The following is a 7,324-nucleotide window of genomic DNA, read 5'->3' on the forward strand; positions in this document are numbered from 1 at the left end:
GAGCTGTCTATGTTCTTTTCAAGTTGAAATACTTTATCTTCATTGTCTGATGTTCTATCTTCTAAGTGTTCTACTCTGCTGGTAGTATTCTCAATTGAGTTTTTAAGTTGGTTTATTGCTTCCTGCATTTCTAGGATTTCTGTTTGTTTGTTTTTTATAACCTCTATCTCCCTGTATAGTTGATCTTTTGCTTCTTGGATTTGTTTATGTAATTCATTGTTGAAGTGATCTTTCATTGTCTGATTTTGCTGTCTGATGTCTTCCTTGAGACTCCAGATAGTACTCTTCATTTAAAGTGGGCCATTGACTTCACTTTTTCTAAGGGTTGTGTGAGATTGCCAAGGCCAATATCTTCCATTCACATCTCATCCTAGTTTGTTACAAGTTGACATTTTAGCAGTTTCACCAGTAAAGTGTGCTGGGAGCTGCCAACATACCAGCTCCTATCAGTGATAGGGTTCTCATATCTCCAAAATGCCATTGTTGAGCCTGCTTTTTAAGAGTATTCCTGGTACAAGTTGCCTCACGTTTGGTTCCTAGGAATCAAATTCTGACATGAATACTTGTGTGGAAGAGTTTTTTGTTTTGTTATTTTATAAACTTTTGGAATTTTATTTAAAAAAAATCACAACCATGAACATTATTACAATTAGAGGCCCTTTTGGTTCTCCACATTGATACTGAGCATGCTCACAGGGGTTCCCATTGTTAATCTTGGTTAAACATCAATTTTTAAAAGAAGGAAAAAAAAATCAGCACACTACCATTTAACTTGTTTTAATGTTTCTTCACAAATGGTGAAAAATACTAAAGTACAGACAAGGAATAATCATGATGTTGTGCCCAACATTATAAATATGGAATTATAAATGAAAACATTCTCTGGTTTAAAAAAAAAATCTGGTAGTCAATGCAGCTCTGCGGGGTCTGTGTCTAGTAGGGCCGATCTCTACATTCCTGATGGTGCTGGATATATCCATTTTTCCAGGTCCTCCACGTCCACCTCTTCTTCCTCCCATCTGCTCCATCAAAGGTCCAGGGGACCCCCTGGACCACCTCATCTTCCTCCACCACGGCCACCACGAAAGCCATCTCTGTCTCCACCATGGCCACCTCTGAACATTCCTCTAGGACTGCCGCGGTCCATGAGGCCACCTCTTCTTCCCCACATGCCACCAGGGCTGTCTCTTCCATGGTCACCACCTGGGGGTGGGAAGGGTGGTGGGAGAAAGCCCTCAGGCTTTGGAGCCTTACACTGGTTGCATTCTGTTCTCCAGGCAAAGTTCTGGTTTCCATAACCCGGATTGGGACATTGCCAGTCCCCAGCTTGGTGCTGGACGTTTCCTCCTCCAGAAGGATTCCCTCGGGAACCCCGTGGCTCTCTTGGGGGAAAACCACCTCTGTCTCCTCCATGGCCTCCCATGTGACCCATGGGTCCCCCAGGACCTCCTGAGCCACCTGGACCTCCACGGAGTGGTGGTGGCATCCCTCTGCCCTCATGGGTTGGCATGCCACCCCACATGCTATTCATTGGAGGCTTCTTTCAAGCAAGAGTGACTTTTAGTTTGCTTCCTTGAAAATCTTTTCCTTCAAACCACTCTACAGCAGCCTTGGCAGTTAGCGGGTCTTCATAGGACACTATGGCATCACCTTTGGGCTTTCCTGTTTCCTTGTCCAGGTAGATGTGGATCATGGGTTGCCCAGTTCTCTTATTCATCTTAACAACCCCATACTGCTTAAAGAAATCTGCCAGATCATCAAGAGTCACATTGTCATTTAATCCTTGCACATAAACTGCACTGTTGTCAGAGTCTTTATCGGGATCTACTGGAGGGCCTAGATTAAGGTCTGGTCTTTCATCCATGGGTCCACCAGGCTTATTGAAGCCACCTCGCTCTCCAGCACTGCCCATTCCACCACGTCCTCCTTCCTGCCCACCTCTGCTCATGTCTCCACAATCAAATTCCCCTCTTTCCCTGCCCCAGTTATCCAGGCCACTCATGGGGGGAAACCTCCTCTGTCTCAGGGGGTTCTCTCCTGGTCGGGAAAATCCTCCAGACTCCTTCCCATAAACACCCATGCAACTGGGGTGGTCCTGTAGGAATGACTCTGCTGCCTGTAGCTGCTGCTCTGTTGGCTATAGGATCCAGTCTGGGGGGGGGGTGGTAACTAGTGGAAGGCTGCTGCCCATAGCTGCTTTGTTGACCATAGCTACTCTGCTGTCCATAGCTGCTCGGTTGCCCATAGGTGTTCTGCTAAGAGTAACTGCTCTGATCATAACTAATCGGCTGTGTAGAGGAATAGCTGGTAGGAGGATAGGATAGAGGCGCGGTAACTGGCTACATGGGGTAGCTCCCAGGAACCTGGGGATAACTGTAGTTACTCTGTCCGTATCCTAGGTTGGGCTGGTTATAACCCCCTATGCTAGACTGAGGTTGACTAGTCTCAGCGGGCTTGTTACCATTCTGAGGTCTTGCAGTGCAGTGGCTGCTGGCTGTTGCCCATAGCCAGGGTAAGCAGGCTGAGTCCCATATACAGACCGGGCTGCATAGGAGGCCTGGGTGGTGGTGACAGTAGCGGTGGTGGTGTCATAAGCACCAGTGCTGTACCCCTGGACAGGCTGGCTGTATGCCTTGGGGGCAGTTGGGATAGTATAACAAGTGGGAGGGGAGGATGTCCATAAGAAGTTGCATATGCGGTCTGCCCATAGGTGGCAGTGGTCTGAGCCTGGGTATAGCTGACATCAGTAGGCTGTCCATAAGTTCCATAGCTTTGTTGCCCATATGCCTGGGTGGTATGTGTATATCCTTGAGTTGGTTGGACAGTGTAAGCACTGTAGCCCTACTGGGCTGCAGCTTGGCTATAGATACTGTAATCCGTGGACGCCATTTTCTCTCCTTCCTCCTCGTTCTCTCAACGTCTGTCCTCGAAGAGTTTTTTTTTTTTTTTTTCCCCAGAGAAGTTTTCTCATTAATATATTATAAAAGAATGAGGGAAGCAGGACTGGGCAGAAGGAGCTAACTCATGATGAAGTTGCCTCAGAGGAATTGGTTGAACCCATGAAGAGTTCTGAAGCTGCAGTGACCCTTCAGAGTTGTCCCGAATTGAGAACAGGGTGTCAAGCCTTTGAATTCCAGCCTAATTAAGGTATCAAATATACATTATCTCCAGGGAAGGAGCATCCAATTGGGTAAGGCACTTCCATTAACTGAGAATAGTTCCCGAAGAAGATCTCAAATGGGGGCCATGAAACAGAACATTCTTGACCACTAGGGAGATCAGTAATTTTGATCTAAATGATGATGTTGACAGCTCATCACAGTATCCATCTGTCATATAGTTTAAATTAAAAATAATGTGATCAGTTATCTTAGAATCCCTAAAGCCTACAAAGAAATGCAATACAGTTATTTCTCTTAATATACTTGATGCAAATGTGACAAATCACTATTTACTTACTAATTACTATGCCAGATGCTACAGTTTTTGCCTTAAGAATTAGATTTACTATAATGATTTATTTCACAAAAGTGACAGTAATTAAGAAAAAAGTTACTTTATTAAAAGAAAAAAGAAGTTAAAAATTATTTCTGAAGACAAAAGTTATGTACTATTTAAAATATTAAAGATTTGTATTAAGTAATATAAATATTACAAATGTTATTAACATTTGTATAAATGTTACTATATAATGCAAATGTAATAATATGTACTAATCATACTATAGATATCTCAGGTACTGTGTTATGCTAAATATTTGCACCAAAATAGTAGCTCTTAACTAGGGGAAGTTTTGCTCTCTCAATCCCAGCATCATTTGAAGTTATTAAGGAGGGAGAGGTGAGATGGTTATTGAAATCTGGAGGGTAGAGGTCAGATATTGAAGCCAAACACCCACAATACACAGGACAGCCACTCACACTAAAGAACTGTAACAGTAGTTCTGAGGTTAAGAAGTCCTGAACAAGCTGGCTGAGGTGGAGCATGCCTGTAATCCAGTAGCTCAGAGGCTAACGGAGGAGGATCACAAATTCAAAGTCAGCCTGTAAATTGTCCAGTCCCTGGCTCAAAATAAAAATAAAAAATGAAAGGGCTTGGAATATGGCTCAGTGATTGAGTGTCCTGGGTTCAATCCCTGGTAGAGAGAGAGAGAGAGAGAGAGAGAGAGAGAGAGAGAGAGAGAGATTGATTCTGAAATACACATAATCATTCTTATTTTATGGGTTAAAAAAAAGCGAGAATTTCAGAAAGGTATAACGTAATAATGCAAAACTCATGACCTTTGGCACCAATCAAATCTATAAATAACTTCCTTGTTCCAGGATTAAATAGTGTGTGACTATTTAGTCACGTTGTTCAAAATGAACAATAACCTTTTAATATCAGAGAGATTTAATGTTAAGGGGCAAGTTTATTAGATTTTTATGTTTTTGTTTGAAAAATGGTTATATTTTATAATCAATATAAAAATGGTCTCTTTCTGTTATGCTTCTAATAATATAGACTAGGAACTAGATTATTGATTTTTATATGCAAAATTTTTATCAGTCATCTACAATGGTAAACACAAAAGTCTTCCATTTAAAGGTTTATGATCACCTCTGACAAAATCCCATTCAGGCGAACTCATTTCTGATTGCTTCTGTGTTTTATAGACCATTTAAAAGCATTTGAAGGACATTTTTTGCCCACTAATTAAGTCTGCCACCAAAATCAGAACCAAACACAAGCAACAAGAAAACAAAACAATAATGTAAACTAAAAAGAACTAAAATAAAAAATATGCTGTTATTTACATATCACAGATAACTTTAATTACCTAATTGTGGTTTGTATCACAGTGAATGAACATTTGCTTCAGATCTTCTCTCCATTAACTTTGGCTCTAATAGTTTCATTGCCAGCTAATCTGTGTATAAACCTACAGTCAAGCTATAGACCAGTTTTTATGCTTACCTCGACCTAGAAAGTGAGACAAATGTAGTTAATTTTGAATGTTCACATAGTTTTATGTCTATCATGATACAAAATATGTAGATATGGGATTAGAAATATGGTATGACAATCAATCAACAAGTACATGAAAAAATGCTCACCATCTCTAGCAGTCAGAGAAATGCAAATCAAAACCACCCTAAGATACCATCTCACTCCAGTAAGATTGGCAGCCATTATGAAGTCAAACAACAACAAGTTCTGGCGAGGATGTGGGGAAAAGGGTACACTTGTACATTGCTGGTGGGACTGCAAATTGGTGCAGCCAATTTGGAAAGCAGTATGGAGATTTCTTGGAAAGCTGGGAATGGAGCCACCATTTGACCCAGCTATTCCCCTTCTCGGTCTATTCCCTAAAGACGTAAAAAGAGCATGCTACAGGGACACTGCTACATCGATGTTCATAGCAGCACAATTCACAATAGCAAGACTGTGGAACCAACCTAGATGCCCTTCAGTAGACGAATGGATAAAAAAAAAATGTGGCATTTATGCACAATGGAGTATTACTCTGCATTAAAAAATGACAAAATCATAGAATTTGCAGGGAAATGGATGGCATTAGAGCAGATTATGCTAAATGAAGCTAGCCAATCCCTAAAAAACAAATGCCAAATGTCTTCTTTGATATAAGGAGAGTAACTAAGAACAGAGTAGGGTTGAAGAGCATGAGAAGAAGATTAACATTAAACAGGGATGAGAGGTGGGAGGGAAAGGTAGAGAGAAGGGAAATTGCATGGAAATGGAAGGAGACCCTCAGAGTTATACAAAAGTACATACAAGAGGAAGTGAGGGGAAAGGGAAAAATAATACAAGGGGGACAAATGAATGTCAGTAGAGGGGGCAGAGAGAGAAGAGGGGAGGGGAGGGGAGGGGAGGGGGGATAGTAGAGGATAGGAAAGGCAGCAGAACACAACAGACACTAGTATGGCAATATGTAAATCAATGGATGTGTAACTGATGTGATTCTGCAATCTGTATATGGGGTAAAAATGGGAGCTCATAACCCACTTGAATCAAAGTGTGAAATATGATATATCAAGAACTATGTAATGTTTTGAACAGCCAACAATAAAAAATTTTAAAAAAAAGAAATATGGTATGATAATACATCATTTATATCTGTATATTGACTACATATCATATAATCATAATCAATAAAATTATATGTAATATTTATAACTCATATATTAAATTCAATGTTTACAAAGCTATATTGATAGGTATTAACCCTATTTTGCTATTGTTCATTTTAAACAATGTGACTAAATAGTCACACAGCTACTTAATCCAAGAACAAGGAAGTTATTTATAGATTTGTTTGGTACCAAAGGTCATGACTTTTATATTATAACATTATGCCTTTCTGAAATTATCTCTTTTTTACCCCTAAAATGATAAGAATGATTATGTGTATTTCAGGATCTCTCTGTCTTTTTTTTTGTACCAGGGATTGAACTCAGGGCACTCAACCACTTAGCCACATTCCAAGCAGAACAGCATAACAGAAATTAGTAATAAACTAATTCTCAGAGAGATTTATTTAATTGCTAAGAAGTCTACATAATTATAACTGCAGAACAAGAATTTGAACCAAGGTGTGTCAAACTTGAAAGCTAATGTCTTACATTGAGTAGGATCGACATGTAAGATTAATCCCCTTGGTATTTGAGTCCCATGAACTTTTTTTTACACGTTAATCTTTCTAGTCATCTATCAGTAAGCTTAGTATTCCTGACAGATATGACCGGGTCCAATACAGAGTATTTATTATTACGTACAGCTTTTGGGAAAAGAATCTGCTAGAGAAAAAAGAGAAGTTCAGCTGCTTTGATCCTCCTATAAAATGCTTCAGGGCAGAGAAGTAATGTAAACCCCATTCCATCCAAACAGTGTTGTTAGTAAAAGATGATAAATAGCAAAATTGTATGCATAGTGACAGATTATGTTTATAAGCAAAATTATAAAAGTATGTGATATTACATCTCAAAAAAAGCTTTTCTGAGGCTACAAAATGTGAGTGCTAGTAACTAGACAGTAATCAAGTCAAATAATCACATACTTTTAGTTTCTAAAGCAATGTCCCTAAAGTAGAAGGTATCAAACTGAGATATATGACAGATAAGCAATTAATTTAGTTTTGTGTGAACACCATCTTGTGAAATAGTCAAAAAAATTTAAAGTCTATTTATATTACTGTGAACCCCACAGGAAACTATTTTTTTTTAATTCAGGAAAAAATATTCTGGTAAATTTCAAAGCAAAATGCAATTTGCTTTCCATTTATAGCAACTCAGCATTTGGTTATGAACTCTTATTAATATAGTGC

General features: G+C 39.4%; 1 pseudogene; it reads right to left on the reverse strand.

Annotated features, from left to right (window-relative positions):
* Positions 1-933: 933 nt before the first annotated feature.
* Positions 934-2,919, reverse strand: LOC114082129 (RNA-binding protein EWS-like; annotated as a pseudogene).
* Between the last annotated feature and the right edge of the window lie 4,405 nt (positions 2,920-7,324).

Source organism: Marmota flaviventris, chromosome 3, assembly GCF_047511675.1.
Source record: "Marmota flaviventris isolate mMarFla1 chromosome 3, mMarFla1.hap1, whole genome shotgun sequence".
NCBI lineage: Eukaryota > Metazoa > Chordata > Mammalia > Rodentia > Sciuridae > Marmota > Marmota flaviventris.